This window comes from Anabrus simplex, chromosome 2 (genome assembly GCF_040414725.1).
Source record: "Anabrus simplex isolate iqAnaSimp1 chromosome 2, ASM4041472v1, whole genome shotgun sequence".
NCBI lineage: Eukaryota > Metazoa > Arthropoda > Insecta > Orthoptera > Tettigoniidae > Anabrus > Anabrus simplex.
This window is the reverse complement of record NC_090266.1, coordinates 90,126,289-90,151,848: the sequence shown is the minus strand read 5'-3', so window position 1 is coordinate 90,151,848 and position 25,560 is coordinate 90,126,289. Positions and strand designations below refer to the sequence as shown.

Genomic DNA, 25,560 nt, shown 5'->3' with positions numbered 1-25,560 from the left:
GTGAGTTTCCTATGATATACGTCCCACATACCATTTCTAGATGATATTCTATACAACAACCTAACCTCTTTTTTCATTTTGGCTAGTTTGTTGTTCCACCACCATTCTTTTTTTGGTGTTTTTCTTTTCTTTGAGAGGACAGTTGTCATGGAATGAGTCTAGAATGGCCTCTTCTAATAGTTCCACTGCCTCATTCAGTTCTTTCTGTCCTCTCACGTTAGTTGGAATTTTTTGTACGGCCTTCCCTAGAACTTTTCGGTATCTATCCCAGTTAGTTCTTTTTGGGTCTCTGTACATCTCAATCCCACATAGTCTTGCATCTGTTGAAAATTGGATGTGCTGGTGGTCTGCCAATGATGGTTCCTCCAGCACCTTCCAGTCTTTAATAAAGTTTGCAATATGTGTAGTGCTTAGTGTAATGTCTATTACCTCCCTACGATTTTTATTATAAATACAGGCTTGTTTCCTAGGTTTAGTATCGTCAACTCAGTTCCAATAATAAATTCTAGTAAAGATTCACCTCTTGCATTGCAGTTTGTGCTGCTCCATGCCGCATGGTGTGAATTTGCATGTGCTCCAAGGACTAAGTGTTCGCCTTTCCACTTTGCGTTGCAAATTAGGTTCTCAACTTCTTCTGATGGGGGCAGATTAGTTGAGTCATATGGGAGGTATGCATAGCTTATGGTTATTTCCAATTTCCAAGTTTTATCTTTTACTTTTTTTGCTATTTGCTTTACGTCGTACCGACACGGATTGGTTTTATGGCGACGATGAGACAGGAAAGGTCTAGGAATGGGAAGGAAGCGGCCGTGGCCTTAATTAAGGTACAGCCCCAGCAAGTTTTATCTTGGCCGCCTTTAAGTCCTTTGAAAAATATTCCTGCAGCAGAAGGCAGGTTGTCCTGTAGAACTTTCAGTACCATCCTTGCCAGTGCTAGGTTTTATTTTTTCCTGTAAATACTTGAAATTTGATCTGCCCAAGTCCAAGCTTGGCCTTAAGGACTCTCTTCTTGAACTATTCAAAATCTCTTTCATTAAGGTCCAAAACAGTTGTCCTTCCTGTGACATCAGTAGTTGTTGCATTCAGCACTCTCCACGCTTTCGTTGGAAGTTTGCTGTCATGCTGATGTATTCTGACAAGCACATCATTGACCTTCATCTTGTCAAATGGAGGAGGATATTGGTGATGACCTTTGTAGTATTCAGCACCTTCCTGGCTTCTGCCACCTCCATATTCTCCCCGTTCCAAAGGTTGAAATTGGCCACTCTCTGTTCCAGCCAGCTTTTAGTTTCTGGATCTGCACAGATCAGTACCATTGCTCCACTTTCCAGCCCTGGAGACTCGAGGAAGCCTGGAAAGCATCTGTCCGACAGCTGTTTCATTTTGGATGTACAGTCATTGTCCTTGCTCTTCATACTGCCAGCTATATCCTGCAAGTTATTACGTTACGCTAGCATGGATGGAGGGAATTTTGACAGCTGTTCACAGTAAATTTAACCATTCCCGCCCACATTTTCAGTCCGCTTATCGCCAGATTTCAACCTATTATTTAGGAAAAATTGAAGCAGAGCACACTGTTTCAGAAAAAGTTAAATATAATACAAACTGTTGATCACAATGTATTCAAATTTTCAATAATATTAGAAAACATACCATCACATCCATTTCCGTATTCATTGAGTCATAAGGTTGTTGGTTCAAACCTCCATCCCATCCCCCCTAATTGTGGTACTCGACACAAAGGTAAGCCCTACTTGCCACATTCTCATGTTGTATGAATCCCTCTAAACCAATAACCGTGTGATTCTGGAAGTGGAATGTATACTGTATATCAGTTTCTATTTCCCTTGAGCAAGTATCTTAACATTCTGTATCTATGTTTCTGGAATGTGCCTGTTTGAATGCTGCATTGATATATATGCAAGTGGCTATCTCATTGAATAGTTTGTCTCCTCCTAACATATGTCCAAAATAATATATTTCTCGTAATACACTTTCGAAATTATTGACAGGTTTAACATCATCCATATAATCATTCGGAGTAACAAAACAAAATATTTGTGTTAACTGAAATGCCGCGACATCGCAATCAGGTCCAAATTCTCGATATCTGTTTTCACTTACATCACTGTTATTACTAAAATTATATTCGTTGATACGTTATTCCCTCATTATAAATTCACCTCCACCCCCTACTCAATGATTCTGTGTCATTTTCGTCGCCTATATTCAGCTCAGTTCCAATATCCGCAGTATTCAATCCTGCCATGTTTACGAACGAAACAGCTGTCCCGCGCTCGCGGAAGTTCAAGTCCGTTTCCTAGGTGATGTCAAGACAGATTATCGCTCTTCTATTATTTCCTAAGCCTTGTAGATCGTACTGCATGTTCATAAATGCCTCATAAACACTTCAAAGCCGAAGAAAACAAAAAACTATCGCATAGCTCGCGTAAGTGTGGAGATAATGCAGCCGGGCGCTTTCGGGCGCTAAGGACCGGAAGGCAAAGTGAAGAGTCGGGCGCTAAGGGCGGGAAAGGGTTAAGGAAGAAAATCTGATCAGAAATAGTCTAACACTAAGAATTAAAAGAAAATACACTCAAATTATAAACAATGTTATAAAAAATAACAGCTCGGGCATAGTAATTTATATACTGTATTCTATCCAGATATATGGCAGGAAATTTCACCTCATTAACCGTTCATGAGGTTTCCACCCTTACGCTGTCCTGAGACAACCTGTCTTCGCTTATCAGTGTGTTCCGCAGGAACAGGAGATTTCGCTCAAAGTTAGGATTTGACATTTCTCCTAGTCTTGTGTGCTTCATCCACTAGAATATAAACAGATATATGCCTGTCTATGGAAACATTAACTTTCTTGCCCTTGGTGCTGATGGTGAAGGATTTGTTATGTCTCTTCACTACTGAAGATAGTCTTTTTTTTTTGCTAGGGGCTTTACGTCGCTCCGACACAGATGGGTCTTATGGCGACGATGGGATAGGAAAAGCCTAGGAGTTGGAAGGAAGCGGCCGTGGCCTTAATTAAGGTACAGCCCCAGCATTTGCCTGGTGTGAAAATGGGAAACCACGGAAAACCATCTTCAGGGCTGCCGATAGTGGGATTCGAACCTACTATCTCCCGGATGCAAGCTCACAGCCGCGCGCCTCAACGCGCACGGCCAACTCGCCCGGTGAAGATAGTCTAACATGAAGGGATAAGTCTATTTTCACTCCTGTCCTCTGGAGCCCATGTGAACTAGAACAGAGTTCTTGATGAATAAATACAGATCTGGATGCATCTGTTCTAGTTTTAACGGGCTTAAACACTAGCAGGACCAACACTAACTACTACCTAGTAGGACCACTCCGGTCATTTTCAATGATAGAACTTTTAATTCCTTTTTCAATATAATGTAAAACATTATTGCAGCCTATTGTTTAAGATTAACAGTGTATTGTGATCACCATTTTATATTTAAACTAGCAGTTACCCACGGCTTTGCTTGCGTGGATTTCGTAATTTGTAAAAGAAATCGTTCCTCGCACTAAGACATTACCTAAAAAAAACCAAAGTTTAAAAACTCACCGATAAATTTAGTTCCATTTACCCAGAAACTCTTTGTAAACCACGTATATTGTATTGCCTTTTGGTGCTAAGATGACCATGCCACATTGACCTGTACATGTGAGAAACCATATTCTCTCAAGCCAAGAAAATGGAAAAATAAATAAAAATATTCCTTTATTTTTAAAAGAGGTTCCAAATACCTATTTCCACGTCTGTAACATCTTCAGTTCTTTTTAATATATAAGTGTACTCATACAAATAATTCAACTAATTTTTCAATTCTTTCTACCCCCACCCCTAAGTAATTTTCCAAAAAACAAAAGAATAAGTGTTTATTTTTAAAGGAGATTCCAATGACCATATTTCACACCTGTAACCTTGAGTTCTTGAGATGTAAGTATCCCCATAAAAATAATTTAAATTTTCACTTCCTTTCACCCTCCCCCTTAAGGTGAGTTTTCCAAAAACAAAAAAAATGTGTGTTTATTTATAAAAGAGTTTCCCAATACCAATTATCATGACAGTAACTTTTTTTTTTTCTTGCTATTTGCTTTACGTCGCACTGACACAGATATGTCTTATGGCGACGATGGGATAGGAAAGGCCTAGGAGTTGGAAGGAAGCGGCCGTGGCCTTAATTATGGTACAGCCCCGGCATTTGCCTGGTGTGAAAATGGGAAACCACGGAAAACCATCTTCAAGGCTGCCGACAGTGGGACTCGAACCCACTATCTCTCGATTACTGGATACTGGCCGCACTTAAGCGACTGCAGCTATCGAGCTTGGTTGTAACATCTTCAGTTTTTGAGATATATGTATGCTCATAAAAGAATTCAAGTCCTTTTTTCATCTCCCTCTCCACATTGATTTTCTCCCAAAAATGTGTGTTTCTTTATTATTAAAGGAGAATCCAAATATCAGTTTTCATGTCTGTAACATGTGAAGTTTATGAGATGTTTTGTAGATATTCTCATTTTAAAAATTCACCCCCATTTTTCGGATCCCCTTAAGTGGATTTTCTGAAAATAAATTATCTGTTTCTTTACATTTACAGGAGATTCCTAATACCAATATTCATATCTGTAACAATTTATGTTTTTGAGGTATACTGTAGATATATTCGTTTTTAAATTCACCCCCTTTATAACTTCTGTTCACCCCCATTAGTTTGATTTTTCAAAAACAAAAACAAAAAAAAATACATGTTGCATCATTTTTAAAGGAGAATAAAATACCAATTTTCACTTCTGTAACATCTTCAGTTTTTGATATATAAGTATCCTGATAAAAATAATTCAGTCTGTTTCACATCTCCCCCGTGGATTTTTCAAAAACAAAAATGTATGTGTTTCTTTATTTTTAAAGGAGATTCGAAATACCAATTTTCATGTGTGTAATATCTTCAGTTTTTTAAATATAAGTATCCTCTTAAAAAGGATTGAACCCCCTTTTCACCTCTTTTCACCCCTCTTCAGAGGGTTTTTGGAAAACAAAAAAATATGTTTCTTTATTTTTAAAGGTGATTCCAAATACCAATTTTGACGTCTCTGAAGTTTCAAGTTTTTGAGATAAAGATATATTCATTCAAACAATTCAACTTCCACCCTGTTCACCCCCTTCGCAGAGAAATATTCGAAAATCCTTTCTGAGTAAGCACCTACGCTCTAATATAAATGTTGCCCCCAAAATTTCATTTCTTTCTGTCCAGTAGTTTTTGCTTGGCGATAATGAATGAGACACTCAGTCAGGACATGCTATTATATATATATATATGTTGACTAGCAAGATACCCGTGCTTCGCTACGGTTTTAAACTGAAAGTTATTATTCAGTGTTTTACATTTTGGAGAGTCCACTTTCAGTTGAGCCTGTAAAATACCGTACGTCTCACTGCATACGTCAAACAGTTTTGGGGAAATTTTTTAAAAAAATCTAACACTCTTTTGAACCCCATACGAAGGAATTTGAATCATTTGAACCCTATCATATGTAACATCCAGGATGTAAAAATGACCAACCTGTGAAATTTTGACTTCATATGTCGAACAGTAATGGAGGAATGAATACTTTTTTAGGGGGTGAACGTTTTAAAATATATGTTAGAATAGAATACTCCCCTCGCCCAGTCTCGGATCACCTGAAACTGGGGAGGGAGTAATCATTTATGGTACTTCAAAATATGATTTGGTGGATGCATATACAACATTTACAATTAAACTCATCCACAATTTCAGCCTATTTCTAGATTGGGTTTTTTCTTTTCAGATTAATTTATTTTGTCGTAGACGTTAACCTTGTTATATAGTCTAGGATATGCATGTATCCTACACTCCTAAGTTGTATTAGTACTTAAATTGTCTACCTTTAAAATGTTTATTAACATCTTGGACATAAAAAAACCACCCTTCAAAAAAATTAAGTTCACGCCTGAAACGGTTTCGGAAGAATTAATATTGTGTTTCTGACAAGGGAACATCCACAATGGTGAAGTCGCCGATCGCGATGAAACTTAGCAAACACATTGAGGTACATGTAAAAACAATGCCAGCATCAATTTTAGGCGCCAACATTCATTAGCGCGTTAACTAAGGGGCCTAAAAGTTGCGACATTTCAAGTTCCGCGCGATCAGCGATGAATACCTGCTAGCCAATGCTAAGCCGGCACACACACGTCCCGTCTGGAGACACACCCTCTGCACCGCCTTTTACCCTCCAAGTGGTTCTCCCCGGCACGTTCCCCTCCCTTCTCCTCGTGCTTGCCGTCTGCTTGGCTGTGGAACGAGACCGGCGCTATATTTTGCTTCTTTACGTACTATAATTATTGAAATCCTTTAAATCGCGTTCCGTTTCACACATAATGATAATAAATAACCTAAACGTATTTACTCATATTTTATGCAAATGTTATATTTTCATTCCTGCTAATTCCGGTGGGGGGCCGATGACCTCCGATGTTAGGCCCCTTAAAACAACAAACATCAAATCAACAATTCCGGTGGGTTGTCAATTCGTGGGTACAACCCCGAGTTAAGCACCATCGGGCGTGGACAAACGCGGTATAAGGTACCGCATCCGACCTAGGCTTAAATTATTATTTACGTCTGAAACACCTTGAAGCTGTCGGTAGTGTCATTTAGAGTGGACATACATATGAAATTTATTAAAATAAATCACCCACCTTGAAACAAAGTCAAATATCCTTTTATTTAAAGAAATTACGTGCCCGGGTAGAGGATCTCAATGAATGTAATGAGATGTTGTACCTCGGGATATCAAAATATGGTTACAGGTCCAGACCTCCCTTTCATGTCCACTCCCCTACCCCCATTTTGTATACGCTATCAGTTGTGTCATAACGAAACGAAATCACGAACAACAGCAATTATAAACTCCGAGTTAGAAACTGCTGGTATTTCCCGTATTACGTACTCTTGTATAAGGAATCTAGATAGAATGTTTTTATTTGTGCTTGTATTGAACGATGTATTTATGTTTTGCAGTGAAAGGCACAACACAGCGCGGGGAGAGGGAAACCAGTGGTGCTGAACCAGGCGGGCGGAGGAGAGGAGGAGCAGAGGTGTGGCACAAAGCAGTGTTCCGGCTAAGCATTGGTCAGGAGGAATTCATCGCTGTTCGCGCGGAACTTGAAATGTCGCAGCTTTTAGGCCCCTTAGTTAACGCGCTAATGAATGTTGGCGCCTAAAATTGATGCTGGCATTGTTTTTACATGTACCTCAATGCGTTTGCTAAGTTTCATCGCGATCGGCGACTTCACCATTGTGGATGTTCCCTTGTGAGAATTAACCACCATATAAATCCCTTAGGTGAGAAATGTTTTGAAGTATACGGTATTTTACACCTAGGACATAAACGAAGAACCCTTCCCGTAAAATTGTACGTCAAACGATTTCTTAGGGATGAATAATTTCGTTTACGGAGCTAAGCTAATTTAACACTTCAGGGGTGGAATGCTTAGAAATATTTCCTATTTCACACCTAGGATTAAAAATATATGCCGCTGCTTGGAATTTTGTTTTTGAACGTTAAACCGTTTAAACCCCATTTAACTCTCCGAGGGGTTAAATTCGTTTCAGACCTTCTGTTATTTAACACCTAAGATATCATTTGGTATTTAAACTTTGTAATTCAAACGGTTTCACATAGATGCATATTTTAGTCATCATTCCTCACCCACCAGTCAAAACCGCTCAGGGGTGTATTGTTGTAAGTCCACTTCTTATTTGTACAGTCATAAAAAGATTTCTCTTTGAAGAAGAACAACATTATGCCAAAAAATGACGAATGATTTTAACCATTTTCATCACTTTGCGATTGAGAAGCGTAAAGTGAAGGAATATTTGATCTCCCTTGTAGGAACCGCAGGTCAGACGCCAATCAGTTCCCATATGCCACAAAGTCAAACAATCGATACGAAAGGAACATACAGTGTTATCGTATGCGCTACCAGAAGCAAGAAACAGCGATGTACTGCAATGCTTGCTGTAACAGCTGATGTCAGAAAGCTTGCACCTTCCATTGTTCTAAAACGAAAAACAATGTCTAAAGCAAAATTTCTACGAGTGATCCACGTTCGTATTCAAGAAAAAGGATGGATGGACACACCACTCATACAAGATTGGATACGAACGATTTGGGGTAATGTAGCAGGGTCCCTCCTTCAATGCCCGGCCCTTCTTGTGTTGGACAGTTTTCTTTTTTTGCCGGTATGTCAATGTTATGACATTACGTGAATTGTACTTTTATTAGTTCATGTTTATTTCACTTCAGGTCGTATTGTCAGCTCGTAATGGGAAGAATATTTTCCAGTGTTGGTACTTCAAACCCACGTGTATAACTTACCTGATGTGCCCTATTTGACTTTTCAGAAAAAATCTCAAGCCAGAATTTTATGCCAAATGACGATAACCGCAAATGAGTTAACAATTGTGTTTCTATTATATTTGATGTATCTTTTGTATGTAAATGAATTGTTAATAATTTGTAAATATCTGTATTCCTTGAATAATTTATGCATCCGAAGTTTTAGCCTGTATTTTTCATCAAAAAATTGCATTAATTACGTGAGAAAATGCTGTATTATGCATTTTGTTGCGTGTGTCGGCGTGACATAAATATTATTATTCGTATGTGTCATAAATGAGAATGGTTAGGTACATTTTCTTATAACTATTTTTGCGATCTTAGTTTAAGATTTTAAATTTAATGGTCAATTCGCATTGCAACTGTAGGTATGTATGCCTTTTATCCTGACCTTTTTTCACCTAGACCGTGGTGGAATACATGTGATGAAATCCAAGAATTAAAAATCTTCCTATTTTTTGGTTTCTAAAAGTTGGCAGGTATGCCATAACCAGATGTTGAAACACCTTAGTGAGGATAGTCTGTTATATCTCCTTTGAGTGTTCAACCAAATCTGGATAGAGGGCAAGTTTCCATCTCAGTGGTGAGATTATTCCTTTCCTCAAGCCTGACAAAAATCCCAAGTATGCAGGAAGCTATAGACCTACTTCTCTCACAAACTGCTTGGGCAAGCTATTTGAGGGGATGGTAAATCACCGACTTGTGTGGTGTCTGAAGAAACGCGGAGTTTTGTCCGAGTACCAGTGTGGTTTATACGCAAACAACTTCATCTTATGTGCCCTATTGAACTGAGATCATAATTGAACTAAAAGTCTTGTAGGTTCCACCTTATTCAATGTAAATACAATGTTGTTGGATGGTTTTTACAACATATATTTTATTGCAGAATTAGTTTTGGAGCTCATTTAGACGCCATAATCAGCTGCATAATAATTAAAGAAAAACTTGACGATATATTGATATAATTAACTCCTTAATATTAATTTTATGCCAAGTTTAAAGATTCTAATTTACAACAAGATAACCCTTGTGAGTCAAAAATATAATATCTCATATCTAGGTGATGAGTTGTCTTCAGTATTCAGTGATGGCTATTATTCTATACACTCGCAAACATAAAGTTCATATACAATCTTAAAATTGAAAAATTAGGAGCTGAATCCAGTCCTATATTGTTAAAATATTCATTTTACAGATGCGTTGCTAACCATTTATTAGAATCTAATAATCTGATAAAAACTTGTGTTTATTAAAATGTTAAACTGCGCCATTTTCTGAAGTTTGTTATTATATAGAAAAATAGCTATAATGCTATATATCTAATATACGAGTGTCTGCAGTCGTCGCATCAAGTACACAGCCATTGAGGGTTGTGTTGAACTGGGAGACTATGCCCGCTTAACAACTTCACTTTACAAAGGTGAAAAAATTGTGTGAATCCTCCTAATTCAGTACATCATGTATTCCATCATTAGACGGAGCAATCAAATTCAAACATGTAATAACAACTTCACAGCAAACAACCACAGTTCCAACCATTAGATATATAGCATAAGAATTACGTTTCTACATAATAATAAACTTCAGAAAACGGCGCAGCTTAAAATTTTAATGAACAAAATGAGTTTTTATCTAAGAAATGGCTAGCAACGCATCTGTAAAATGAACATTTTAACAATATAGGACTGGATTCAACTCTTAATTTTTCAATTTTAAGATTGTATATGAACTTGATGAACTTGATGTTTACGAGTGTATAGAATAATAGCCATCACTGAATATTGAAGACAACTCATCACCTAGATATGAGATTTTATGTTTTTGACTCACAAGGGTTATCTTGTTGTAAATTAGAATTTTTAAACTTGGCATAAAATTAATATAAAGGAGTTAATTATATCAATATGTTGTTGTACATTGTTATATCGTCAAGTCGTTCTTTACTTATTATGCAGCTGATGATGGCGTCTAGATGAGCGCCGAAACTAGTTCTGCAATAAAATATATTGTACCGGGAAATGATTATGGGGCCAGAGCAAGGGAAGGATCTCAGGTAGTGTGCGGTCATTTATTGGAGCAGGTACAGAGAAGGATATTTTCGCAGGGCGAATGATAGATGGTAAAATCTTTTTGACAGTATTTATTGATATTTTCATGTAAATCACCCTGCAGTTGAATCGTCAAAATTAAATTTTCAGCCAATCTTTTTAAAATGCAAAAATGAAATATCTGTGCTGTTATATTCTGAGACTTCCACTTGATGTAAAAAAATGTCCAAAATGAATACCAATTTTCTGAGATCATAAGCACCCTACAGTTCATCTAGGATCTCTTATATAGATTTGAATTCCAAAATAACACTTTGCACATAGTACTTCACTTAACCAAATTGCATAAAAATCAAGTCCATCACTTGTGATGCAGACCTACAGTTTTTCTAAGATTTTTAAACATAATATTAACACACACTTCCATTAATAATCTGATAGTTCAAAATAAAAGTTTTCAATCACTTGCTGTATACTCCTACAGTTCATAAGAAAAATAAAATAGTGCACTTGTTTTATGGCAAACCCTATAGTTCATCTAAGTTAAATGACTTCAATTTATAAAAGATTTTAAAGAGAAATCTACAGTTCAGAAACAAGACATGAAGTCTTCTTGAATTATTAGAAATAGTAAGATGAGAATTCACACGAAGCACTTTTCTTTTGACGAATCTAGCACTATTAATGGTTTGAGTGCTTTGTTAAAAGTCAGTTAGTGTCTAAGTGGAATTACTCAAAAAATATATGAAAAACACTTATATCACCTGTAATCTGCTTATGAGGATTAATGAAGTGCTGTCCTGCAGCTTGGTGACTGGAACTTTCTGCAGCGTGCAGCCAAGACTCGAACTCAGCACCAGCAGCATGACACGTCTATTCAGTGAAGTCACCACGTTATTATCCCTCGTCAAAATCATGATCAGTCCCTTACTGGATACCACGGTTGAAGAAACCACGTTTAATCCCACGCTGGAAATGACGTTCTACGCAGTGTAATATCACGACGCTTCGCCAAGATTTAAGAGTAATGTTGAAAAATGGAAAGTTCAATTGGCACAATATAATGGGCTGTAGAACTCTTAATTATCGTTAAGATATACTGACACAAGTCTTAATGCACAGTTTGTATTCTCACTTTTGTTTTATGATGTTAAATACGTGACTTTGAATATCACAGTCTATGCTACAGTATGATCTGTAATTCGAGTTAATGCAGTAATGACCTACAGTCGTTTTCAAAAATGGAAAACACTGTCACAGTTCATAATAGTCACTGATTATGTCTTAGGTTCAATTGTAGAGTAATCATCACAGTCCATGAAACACTCGAGTAAATGCCATTAATATCACTCCTATAACAGTCTCTGGAATAATAATGTTCATAGATTAAGAAGTTTTTATGACTGAATTTGCATGACACGAATTCGTATGACCTAATATTGCCATAAAATGTCCTTAACATTCAGTTAGTTTCTAAAGGTAATAATCGAAAGTTTGAGAAAATACGTGAAAAAATAGTCACATTGAGTCCTGTTCATTGTTGAATATTTAGTGAAATAGTATTTCACACAGTTCACAATCGTACTAGTATACGAGAAAAGCGTCTCAGAATTAATTAAATTGTCATAAATTGGAAGTTCAGTTTATCACACACAATGTCCTAGTGTGCTCTCACAGTCAGTGACAAAGTTCAAAATTACGAGAGATTGACAAAGTCCACAATATCGTCAACTGGTAAATTAAACACTTGACATCCCAATTATACTTCAGTGCACAGTCTCTATCATAAATTCACTTTGTTACGAGACTCGTAAATCTTATACAATGATGGTTTAGTCGGAGAAAATTTTATAACATTTCACATGACGCGACTGAAACTTTACTTGCGACGTCGTCGCACAACTTCAAAGTTCTAGAGTGTAACTTTTATGTCTCTTGCGAAACGCAACGGAGCATTCTGACGTCTTGTCATGATCGTAGAGTTTAAGATACACTGACTATACCCTTGGTTCGTCAACCTATTTATAGCTGGCTGGGAGCCGCACTCTGAGTCAGGTGACGGAGGGGTGATAATACTTCCCAAACTTCAACTCGTTATATCTTTGAAACCATTGGACGGATTAATTTCAAATTTGCAGGGTTGTACTTTTAACATGTGAGCTACAATTTGGTGTTAGTCTCATATTTATTCGTCCAGTCATTGAGAAGCTTAAAAAATAGTTTCGAGAATTTTCTGCGGGGAGGTGAGCTACAAGCAGTGCTGATGTCACTCGACCTTGCACCTCTCATGCTGTCTTCCTCACGCAGTGCAGTAGCGATGAGAACATTCTCTTGCACAGCTGTTCGTACGTTGTAACTTAGCCGTTCGCTCATGAATAAAGATTTTATAACTCATATGTCCCAGGGCCTGTGCCTTCCTGGTACAATATGTTGTAAAAATCATCCAGTAACATTGTATTTGTATTGAATAAGGTGGAACCTACAAGAATTTTAGTTCAATTGTGGTACCAATGTGGTTCTCGAGCCGATCGCTCGACCATATGGTACGTCTGGGAGTTCTATCCAGGATGCATTTCTCTGCAAACAGTATTTGGTGGCTGTTTCCTTTGACTTAGGAAAGGCCTATGACACCACATGGCGATATGGTATCCTTTCAGTCCTACATCATTGGAGATTCCGAGGTCACTTGCCAGTATTTATTGCGAATTTTTTGCCCCTCCGTCTATTCCCTGTCCGAGATGAGAGGGCATATTCGCAATACCACATTCAAGAAAATGGTGTCCCACAGGGATCGGTCCTTAGTGTCACTCTGTTTGCGATTGCCATAAACGGTATTGTCTGTGCTGTATGTTCAGCAGTAACACCGTCACTATATATGGATGATTTTGTTCTCCACCATAGCTCGCGTAATATGGCAGTTGCAGAACGACAATTACAACAAGCTATTAGGAGAGTGGAACAGTGGCCCTTAGAACATGGCTTTCGGTTTTCTACCGCAAAGTCCTCTGTTGTCCACTTTTGTCGGCGCTGTACTTTTCACCCACAACCTGAGCTTTATTTAGAAAATGTCGTTCTTCTCGTTGTTGACACTTACCGATTTCTTGGGCTGCTTTTCGATAGCAAATTATCGTGGGAGCCACATGTGCGGCAGTTAAAAGTGCAATGCACTAAGAAGCTCAATATCTCGAATTTTCTTAGCAGCACTAATTGGGATGCTGACTGCACGGTGCTCCCACGATTCTGTAGGGCACATATTTTATCACAGCTAGACTGTGGCAGTGCAGCATATGGCTCAGCAAGACCAAGCGTCCTTGCGAAGCTGAACAGCATCCACCACAGCAGGATTAGGTTGGCGACGGGAGCTTTTCGTTCAAGCCCCATTGCTAGCCTGCTCGCTGAATCTGATGTGCCGCCTTTACACCTGAGGCGCCAGCAAATGCTTCTATTGTATGTTGCAAATTTGCGACAGATGCCACTTCACCCAAGCTATCCTTGCGTATTCAACAGTGGAAACCGTTGGCTGTACGCTGCTTGTCCTCGAGCAACACGGCCGGTTGGAATATGCTTGGATAGCAGTCACAGATTGTTTCACATACCTTCGGTTCCATGCCTTGTCAGACAACCAAGTGGGGTACCTCCGTGTGTAGTACGACGACCTGAAATAATCCTGGATCTGCACACTGGCCCGAAGGAAAACACAGACCCTTCGATTTATCGGAGGCTCTTCCTGTCCATTGTAGTCCAGTATCCAGGTTCAGTTGTTGTTTACACGGATGGCTCGCGAACAGACACAAAAGTGGGCTGTGCGTTTGTTGTCGACAGTGATAGGTTTCTTTTTGCTCTTCGGGAAACTTGTAGTGTGTTCACAGCAGAGCTCAATGCCATCTGTGAAGCTCTGCAGTACACACTGTCCGATGAGCATCGACACTTTCTTCTGTGTACTGACTCCTTGAGCTCGCTACAGTCTGTTGATGCATGTTTCCCTCGACACCCTGTGGTGCAGCGGATCCAGAACCTGCTGGCCGGGTGTTCAGATGCCGGCACCAGAATCGCGTTTCTATGGCTCCCAAGCCACATGGCTGTAGAGGGAAATGACTTAACAGATCAGGCTGCCAAGGAGGTAGTAACACTGCCCCCCTTGCCTTACAAGGTTCCAGCAAGTGATATTCACTCTCAACTGAGACATCAGGTTATGTCCCATTGGGCCTGCCACTCCATCTCCCTCATCGTGCGCGATGAGGAGGAGTCAGCAGACCTCGTCATCCGTTTTATGAGGGATAGTGGTCTTTTTTATCGCATTTAATAATGTACTTTGTCTTAGTGTATTTGTGTTAATGTCGCTTTTACCCCTTTGACTGTATATTTTAGTTCTTGTCTGCGTATTTTAATGTGTTATTTTAATTTCTCACCTGAATTATATATATATCTGTATTTCCAGGCAATGCCTTATTCCATTATCACCTCTATTTTCTATACTTATATTAGAACATAAGGCATTGCAAATTACATCCACTGATTGTTTCAATCTCATGATCATTTTTCATCACCATTTATTTTAAAATCTAGTCAGGGGATACATTTGAATATTTTAATTATCTCATGCCGTCTATTTCATACCATTAGGAGCCGATGACCTTAGATGTTAGGCCCCTTTAAACAACATGCATCATCATCATCATCATCATAATTAATTTATGAATTTGTGTTTGAAATGAGCCTAGGGACATAAAAAACAAAATAGTTATTTATTTTGTGATCTTGCAGTCCCACCCAGGTCTGAAGAGGCTATGATGCTTCGGTACTTGGAGGGTAATTCAGTAAGTAATGTTTTTCCTAAAGCAGAAAAATTCGTGTCCCTATTCTCTTCTAAACTTCTTCCATTTCTCCATCGCTGCAATCAGTTCTATCATGTTCACGAACGAATAACATCTAGCACGGAACTGAGGAAGAAAACAAAATACCGTGCAAGAAATAAACTAGAGAACAACGCAAGAAGTGTGTTCATATTCTCAGATTTTTAGTCACTGCCTCCTAGATCGGTATGGCAGCTGTTTCCGGCGAGGGTTAATACAGCGTTTTTTTTTTAAATGCTATTTATCGGGGACGTTGACCAATGATATGGTGTTAGTTAACCCTCTGCCTAAATAGCTTGGTGATACGTGTGACTCGTAAGAATGAGTTAAAATTATTTAATTATGAATGTGATTATTAATTCTGTTTCATAAGTTAACAAACTCAGGGTTAGAGTATATTTAATCCACGTTGATGAAACCGGACCTCAGAAGCTAGAAATTTATTTTGTGTTGAGTGGTACAGTGTTGTTTTTTCGCGTGACACTGTGGCCTAAATCTGGCTTAAGAACATAATCGTGTGAAATTGACTAGCGGGTGCTTATTTGTCTTGTGATAGCCTGGGTATGGATACAGAAGTGAAACTCCTTTTTAATGAAGACAACATTAAAATCTTTCAGAAAGTGGACTGGCATCCGCATCATTAAGTGCGCAGAGGTCGCGAATGTTGAACTCGCACATTCGAGTTTTGACTCGATCGATTCGACTTGGTCGAAGTTTTCAAAATGTGGGCCAAAGTCATTCTGTTCTGTCGCAGTCACAAATGGCCGAATATAACCTCCAATTCATTGTCTAAAGGTGCGAAAATAATGTTTTACAAACCACTGCTCTAAAATAAAAGGTTTCCACTAACATTTGTTTTAGAAAGAGTGTGATCTGCAATAATACTTGGATATTTTTATTGACCCCTGTGCATATGTTTTCATATTTGCTGTTCGGTGTTTTTCTCACCGTTCAGTGCATTTGTTATTTTATAAGCCCCAGCAGAAAAGGTTTTCATATTTGTTCTCTCGTGTTTTTCACACCTTTTAATACTTTCTTCTCATCTTGAGAAATGTAGATACAGTTTTCACTGTACCCGCGAATACTCTTCATGTCGGAAAAATCTGTATCTAGTTCTTCCATATCCCTGTTGGGTAGTTGTTATTTGTATATTCAGTAGTACGTTTTCTTGCTTAACACGTTCATTTTTGTTGTCCCCTGCAGAAACGTCTTAACAGTTTTTTACTATATTTGATTGTCTTTTTCAGACAGTTTGTGAATTTGATCTGAAATGCAAAACAACTCGTACTCTTCTTTTGTACTTTCATCAAAGATATCAAGATGTCCCTAATGGAATTTTACATGGTTTCACTTTACTTTAAATGAATAACAAATACCACAGGCTGTGTAATACAATACAAACTTTCATTCATGTGATTCTGTACCAATTGTTGTAAATCGCAAGCCTAAGATGGTGAAATTTTATCCAAATATTTAGCCGAAGTGTGATGTAATTTTAATTCGACGATGTTTAACAAGCAAGACAAATTTAATCGTTTTGTTGTGTAACAGAACTGCATTGTAACACTCATCCATTGTATGTTTTCGTGTCTTGACTGGTCAATTTTTATAAAATTTTTGGCTGAAGATTACCACATGAGGTCGAAAGTAGTCCCCGAATAATTTAGCTTTTATAATATTAAAAAAATGTATTGAATAGGTGGAACCATTTTTAGCTGTTTTGCTTTTAATTTGTTTATTTTTTGTACAGAGTGTAAGAGAGCTAATACTGTATAATCGCACACCATGCAGGTGATATGCACTTTTATGGCTTATTTCTGTGTTTGACCCTTACCCACGGACAATCTTTGACTCACTGTCTGGTGAAACAGGGAGTAATAATTTGCCTGTCTGATATAGTCGTGGAGTACTTTCACTAAACGATTTATTCTGTAAAAACCAGATAAGATATTGATTTTAAATTTTGCAAAAAAAAAAATGGAACGTACCCTATAATTATTCTAAAATGATACAATGAGATCACCTAATTACACATATGACACCCCCCCCCCCCCTCCAGTTTGGTATGATGCATCAAAAAGCATCAAACCTGGTGCAAAGTTATGTCAAATTGCTTGTACTTTTAAAGTCAGTTTGAATTGCTCAATCTAATAGGGCTCTTTCTTGGTAATGCGGAGAACACAGTATTTCACCTGTAATCCCCCAATTTATTACGTCTTTGAGATCCGTGTGATGAAAGTCTGTAGATAGCAAATCATACCACCTATTACGCATACAAATTACATACTATTTTGCACTGAATAATGTTGGAAGAAAAATTGGCACCTGTTCTAAGTTTAGGTAGAGATTCATAGTTGGAAATGGAATTAACTAAGCATTGAAAGTGACTATTGGATGGTGTTATGCATCACTTGACCAAGCGCCAAAAGTAGATTTTGAGATAATGACATAAACGCAATATCCTTTATATTAATTCATATTTCCTGTTAAATGTGAGGTATTATATACCAAAATGAAGATAAATACATAAATTTTCTTCTTAATGTATTCAATTTAGGGATATTTGCAGTATATCATCATAATCTGAGATAATGATGCTTGGTCACTTGATGCTTTATTGTGGTTACATTCGTTTTTTGTTCTGCATCACTTGACCAACAAATAAAATTGTCATTATTTAGTGATCAATCTGACTTTTAACAATTCAGTGCAGTGTAAAGTATGGTACTTGTTGACTAATTTTATTGCTTATTTAAGTACAGGATTAAATTATACATAACAGCATACAACATGACATAGAGAAAACATGAATTTTAGAATATACAGTTGTGCAGAAATTACACTGGTAGATCATAGTATTAACGCATCATAAACACAGTTTCTCCAAGTGTAATATAACGCAGGATTTTAAGAATTTTCGAATTCAAAATCCATATTTCCACAATCACACCCATCTATATCATCGTCTATTCCAGGATCACTAAAAAAGCCGTTATAGAAAGGCTTAGCGTCATTGGGAATCAGCTCCATGAGAGAGTGCAGGTCGTTCAGTTTCGCTTCTGAAACTGGTTTCCATTGGGCCCTAACGGAGTAAGCAGACCATGCAGAACGGATCCATTTTCATTTTGAAGCCGCGACCAACTGTAGATTTCTTAATGTTCACTTCAACAGTGCATTCTGCATCAAAATGCATTTTGAAGAAATTGCTAAAGGGTTTATCTTTTTTCAACTCTATTTCTCTCACATGCAACCAGTTTACCTTCTCACTGTTTGTGCCTGTCTTCCTTTTTACAATGTGCTTCTCCAGATGAACTGTACTATGAAAATCTGGTCCGGTCATTCTGTGCACAACAAGCGGGTTCTTCTTTGGGCACATCTTCATTACTTTTATGCAGTCTTCAGCGGTATAGAGGCGCTGCTGAAATTTGAAAGCACGTTCTATATCTCCAAAGTTGCTGTCGTTTGGAAGGAAGCTATGGCCTGGAAATAGAAATATTTTTGTAATCTTTTCAATGGTAGGGTGTTGTTCCAGAACTGTTTTCAGAAGTAGAACAATCTTTATATTACGATTCTGGTCTCCGCAAGAATATGACCACAATATGACTTCTTTGGCTTTGTGCACGTTTTCCATGAGATGCTTGTACAAGCAGGATCCAACCTCCTGAGCCTCCCGTCCTGCTTCTCCTTCCAACCAGACATAACAATGACAGTTCGGCTCCATGGCTAAATGGCCTTTGGTCACAGGGGCCCCAGGTTCGATTCCCGGCAGGGTCGGGAATTTTAACCATCATTGGTTAATTTCCCTGGCACAGGGGCTGGGTGTGTGTGTTGTCTTCATCATTTCATCCTCATCACGACGTGCAGGTTGTCTAGGCCATCAAATCAAAAGACCTGCACCTGGCGAGCCGAACCCGTCCTGGGATCTCCTGGCACTAAAAGCCATACACCATTTAATTTCATAATAATGACCTTTATTATCTTTCCCACTATGAATCCCTAAGTTATATAGCCTAACTACAACTGGCGCTTGTAAAAAGTCCATATCTGTGGGAATACGGGGCAATGGCAGTGTTTTTTCAAGGTCAAAACAAAACATTTCCAGTTTTTCATCCAACTTCGATTTTTCCACATCGGAGGATTTTAGGTTCTGGGCGTATGTCGCAGGGAAAAAATACTGTGTGGGAATCTATTACGCAGGAATCTACATTGAGCATCACAAGACCAAGTGACTGCACGCTTGTCGTGTGGTCATTTGACGCGTAATTCATACTCAGAAATGGTGGTTGGTTACTTGATGCAAAACTTCAATTTAATGATTGAGAGGTTGGCGTTTGGTCAAAATTCATTTCCCGCGAAATCATATTGAGAATAAAAGTCTGAACAATAACCTATGGAAAGTTTACACCTTTAGCTACCAGATGGTGCAATAATCTAAAAAATTCAATTTTGGTGCTTGGTCAGTTGATGCATAACACCATCCAATTATTAGTTGTCTAAGTATGCCTAATAATTTAACAGTGGGTGCTACCTGAATGAACATTATATTCTGTCTTAGTTGCTTCCCACATCACTTTTATCATCATCCCTACCAATTTCAAACTTGCTGTTCCAGGAAGTTATATGTTTAGCCGACAAAGGGTAAAAGTAATAATAATAATAATAATAATAATAATAATAATAATAATAATAATAATAATGTTATTGGCTTAATGTCCCACTAACTACTTTCATAGTTTTCTTAGACGCCAAGGTGCGGGAATTAAGTCTCGCAGGAGTTCTTTCATGTGCCAGTAAATCTACCAACACGAGGCTGACATATTTAAGCACCTTCAAATACCTGCAAACTAAGTCAGGATGGAATCTGCCAAGCTGGGGTCAGAAGGCCATTGCCTCAACCGTCTGAGCCACTCAGCCTAGCGAAGGTAGAAGTAATTCAACAATGATACAAAAGTTTATTGAGATCCACCTATTCAGTACACATTGTGTTCTTAAAAATTAAGGTTTACATCTTGGCATCTAATTTAACGGGACATGTTTTGCCCATTTTATGGGCATCATCAGCCGTAATCTCATGCCTAAAAAATAAGGATCAGAATCCTGATTACTCTAGTCAAAGTGTTACATAAAAAAATATACATGTTATAAAAATGTGGAAAACTTGTTGTAAGTTCCCAAAATACAATTTACACAATTAAAACATGTTTACAGTAATCGGGAGATAGTGGGTTCGAGCCCCTCTGCCGGCAGCCTTGAAGATGGTTTTCCGTGGTTTCCCATTTTCACACCAGGCAAATGCTGGGGCTGTACCTTAATTAAGGCCACGGCCGCTTCCTTCCAACTCCTAGGCCTTTCCTATCCCATCGTCGCCATAAGACCTATGTGTGTCAGTGCGACGTAAAGCAAATAGCAAAAAAAGAAAAACATGTTTAAAAATATGTACGAGAAAAATGAGTAATGTTGGTGCAATCTTACATTGAAATCCTTAAAACATTTTTAAAATAGCCAAACTGTCCTTATTTATGTTAACGATAAGAAAGTCTTGGCCTTGAGGTACGAAGTCAAAATGAATGGAATCTGGTTAAAGGCAATCCAATTTGAAGTCGTAGAATGGTTACAATGATTCTTAAGTGGGTTACTGTAAACTTTCTACAAAAATATTTAATGTCTTTGTTAAATTTTTAAGCCACTTAAGGATCATTGAAACCATTCTACGACTTCAAATTGGGTTGCCTTTAACCAGATTCCATTAATTTTGATTTTGTACCTCAAGGCCATATTTTAGCCATAGACTTTCTTATCATTTATGCAAATAAGGACAGTTTGACTATTTTAAAAATGTTTTAAGGATTTCAATGTAAGATTGCACCAACATTACTCATTTTTCTCGTACATATTTTTAAACATGTCTTAATTGTGCAAATTGTATTTTGGGAACTTCCACCAAGTTTTCCTAATTTTTATTCCTAATTTTTATAACACACATATTTCTTTATGTGACACTTTGACTAGAGTAATCAGGATCCTGATCTTTTTCTTTTAGGCATGAGATTACGTCTGATGATGCCCATGCAATGTGCAAAACATGTCCCGTTAAATTAGATGACAAGATGTAAATCTTAATTTTTAAGAACCCAATGTGTATTGAACAGGTGGATCTCAATAAAATTTTGTATCATTGTTGAATTAATGTACATTTCAATACGGACCAGTCATGAGATTTGTAACATGTAAGGGTAGAAGTAGTCTGTTTGAAAGTCAAGTATGCTCTGCTACACAAACTGCAGGAAACAGTGTGAGAGTCCAGTACGCTTTACTACGCAACCTGTGGGAAAGAGTTAACTTCCATTTTGAAGATCAGTACATATCAGTATTTTGAGGAGTAAATTAAAACTTACAATAGAAACATTAAACACTCTCAATAAATACTTAACTTTAAAGTAAACTTTAAGTTGTGAAGGATGAATAAATTATAAGCAATTTAGATACTAGTAATGCATACATAATGATTATGTATAAACCCATGCAGTGAATTCTCCAAAAGTCACTAAATAGTTCCTAAAATTAGCCATTAAAATCAATTGTCGCTTTCTTTGAAATTTTGTCCCTGACAGTATCATAGAAATGTGCTACACTTAGCAACTTTACACTGAAGTTGCCATCATTGCTTCATTGTGAGTTGCGATTCCCATTTATATACACTCTGACTTTGTTTATTGTGACTCTGAGGCAGACTTTTAAGTTTCTTATCATTGTCTTTCTTGTTTATTTCCTATCCAACATGTGTCATCAATGTGTTTTTAATTTCATTTTTGTGGGCAATAACTTTGTACTGTAGTTTGTCCACCATACATTTCGTTGATGGTCATCATAATCATCATCATATTCTTCTTCTTCAGTCATATAGCTTTCTTTTGTAACATATGCTGATTTTGGTGTTTGGTTTGTTATAGGAACAGCTGGCATGAAGATAAACAGGGAAGATGAGTTTCAAACTGCAGATTCCCAGCAGCCTGCCAAGCCTCTTAGGGATGGCGTAAGTACACGGAGCCGCTTCCGTAAAGAAAATCCCATCCCAAGAATTGATCTGAAAGCTGCTGAATGTGTCCTACATGGTCCCAACAACCCATCCTTCTTAAAGACTCTTAACCTCGACCAGTTGCAGCAGGCCTTTGAAGAGGAAGAGGAACCTAGTAGATTCATAGAACAAGACCCTGAAATCAAGCGAATAATGAAAATTTTTAATATCCGGATAAATTGGGATCCAAGTTGGTTGTTCAAAAAATGCAAACCAAACGAACAACAGAAGAACTTCTTGGCAAACCTGTCACAAGCCATAATGGCGGTTTTCGAATTCGAACAAGTGCAGACTCAGGAATACCTTGAGGGAATATTCCACGGTCGCATTCCAAGTTTCCGGCATAAAAATTTCATGGAGACACCTATAATGTTGCAGCACGATTATATGACTGAATCGGGAGCTGGACCATTTACCTTAGATGAAGCAGAACAGCTGAGAAAAAAAATGGAAGCTGTGTTGCATAAGGTGGCAACAGAGGATGAGTTACTGCATCTGGGAGTCATAGACGCTTATTTGCTGAATGTTTGGTTACCAGAATTTATGTTATTTGCTATACAAAAAGTAATGAACTGTACGTGCTCGGAAGCAAAGGAAGTGTTCTTGACAACGAGTACCTATTGGCCGTGAATTGGCCATGTTTACCCTCTGTTGACCTTCAAATGAGGAAATTGATCAAGGCCATAAACATGTAAATTGTGATGCAGATTTGCTATTCGAAGGACAGATGAAGCAAACACGTTTTTGATGGCAGAAATGTTAGGACATAACATGTAGAATTGATTAATGCATAGTTTTTGTGAGTGTTCATGTTCTTTCTTAGATATGTTTATATTGAGATATTACAGTGTGAATGGTCTCAGATCTCTTATATGTGACTCATTGATAGAATGCAGTATGTTGGCTACATGGGTTGGAGTGAGGACATTATGAATTGAACTGAAATAGGAATTTATTCGTGTGACTCTCAGAAAGTCCCCACACAAATTTTGTGTGTGGGCGTGCCTTCTACATGTTAGATATCTTAATACTGAGATATTCATATCTGAAGAAATGATATCAAATCATTTAGGTGTAAATGTCAGGAGAATATCGAAGTTACGATGTTAAGAACGAGTTTTAATATTTTAAATGTGAGAGGCATTGAAACATTCTGTATACCATATTTACAAGGAAATGTCCGTCTGTAGATGAACAGAAATGCCCCCTCATTAACCCATCACTCTGCAAGTTTTAAAATTTCGGTGAAAAAATTGATTTTATTACTTAGAATGTTACTAAGTTGTGGAAAGATATTGCACTTTATAAATTTCATATTAGAGCCCGTATTGTCAAAGTATCAACTTGTGAAAATTTATATTTATAATTCCACCTTTACAATACTGTAATTGTCTTTATTGAAAAGACTACATTAGACTATACTCGTGATACATGTTTCGTCCTCTTACGGGACATCTTCAGTCACGCAGACTTTTTATTTACTTATTTCAATGTGTCCTCACCTTATTTTCAATGTTTATATGTGTGATTGTACGCAGATGAACTTTTAAATCAGCTGTATGAATTTGTGCCGTACCATTTAAAAATATGGAGTTAGTATCAATATCTCGTTTGTTAATCACCCCACGAGACTAAGTAGCACGTTATCTTACAAGACCCTGCGTACCAGGGTATGTAAGCACCTCGTACACACGTGATGGGTTTGCAAAGTGTGTATGAGAGACGTACACGACAGGACAGAAAGAGTTGGCGTGTTTAAAAGGAATAAAATAAGTACTTTGTCATGAAAGGAACATAACGAAAGCTATGATTGTCACTGGTTTTAGTGTACAGTTCATACTACTCTATGAGTTGAGAAATAAACATAACACAAAACACCGGAAGACCTCCTTATAGAAAAGCAAATGTTCAGAGCTGATCGTGGTGAGATGGCAGCAACACTATTATGTATGTTTTATTTTACACACATTAATCTCTGCAAAGCTCCAGCGCGACTGTAGTAGCGTGCATTCGGGAGAGCGTAGGTTCGAGTCCTGCCTCGTCCAACCTGAAGGTGATTTTCATGGTGTCCCATGTTCAACACCAGGCAAATACCGGATAGGTACCTTTGTGATAGGCCACGGCCGACTTCCTTTCCAAATCCTTCCCATTCCCATCCGTGAGGAAAAATGCTAAACTGAGTGCATGTCAAAACAAAACAATACAACTTTAATCTCCCTTCCCCGCAGTGTGTTCGCCAGTCATACAATAACATTAATTACCCAGGGTATGTTATGGTACATCACATTATGTTTACAGTACATGCCTGGTATCCGTTCTCTGGCTGGAATCAAGGCCAGGAACCAGCTTGCGCCTCAATATGTTCTTGCTCGACTTCACGCCGTCTGATGCGACAGCAAAACCGCGCCTGCTGTTCTTATTTATATCTCAAAAAGTAATTGTCCGATTTTGAAAATACTTACATATTTGAACTTGTACGCAGTTGATCTTTTAGGCCAGCTGTATGAATTTGTGCCGTTCCATTTAAAAATATGGAGTTAGTATCAACATCTCAGTTATTAATCACCCCATGAGACTAAGTAGGACGTTATTTTACAAGGCCCTGGGTACCATTTACGAATATGAAAACAGAATGCCGATATCTTTAATGGTTTAGAAGTTATTTCTGTATAACATGTTAGGTGAATAACCCTGTATATACAGTAAATACAAAACACATTGTTTGAGAAATTAAAAACTAATAAGGAAAAATGAACATTCACACTGATTACGAGTAATGCATTGCACCATCAGGTAAATTTAGCACATATGTTTGATTTCCTTGTAAAATTATCACACAGATAAAATGGGCTATTACATAATAAGCAATTTTAAGTAAAAATTTTCAACAAGGATCAGTTTGAAAATAATTATATTTTCCTTTCAGTGGGAAACATTGTGTCTACTCAATTTCAGTTATTGTGATAACTGTATTTCTTATTGTGTAGGCACAAATATACTGCACACTTTGTGCACTTAGCATGTGTTTTAACACTACAACCAGGCAATTTACAGCGTTGTCTATTCTCAGTAACTACTGGCCAATGAGAAACTTGGTCACTCCAAACATCTTGTGGTGGTGCTGGTGTAGTAGGGCCTT

The 25,560-nt window shown here is 37.7% G+C and overlaps 1 long non-coding RNA gene across 1 annotated transcript in view; it reads left to right on the top strand.

The window, feature by feature from the left end:
- The window catches only part of LOC137498617 (uncharacterized), a 52,613-nt gene extending 29,321 nt beyond the window's left edge, over positions 1–23,292 (top strand). The window contains exon 2 of the long non-coding RNA XR_011017872.1: positions 22,297–23,292. This is a non-coding gene — a long non-coding RNA (uncharacterized lncRNA). The remainder of the gene's footprint in view (positions 1–22,296) is intronic.
- The last annotated feature ends 2,268 nt before the right edge of the window (positions 23,293–25,560 follow it).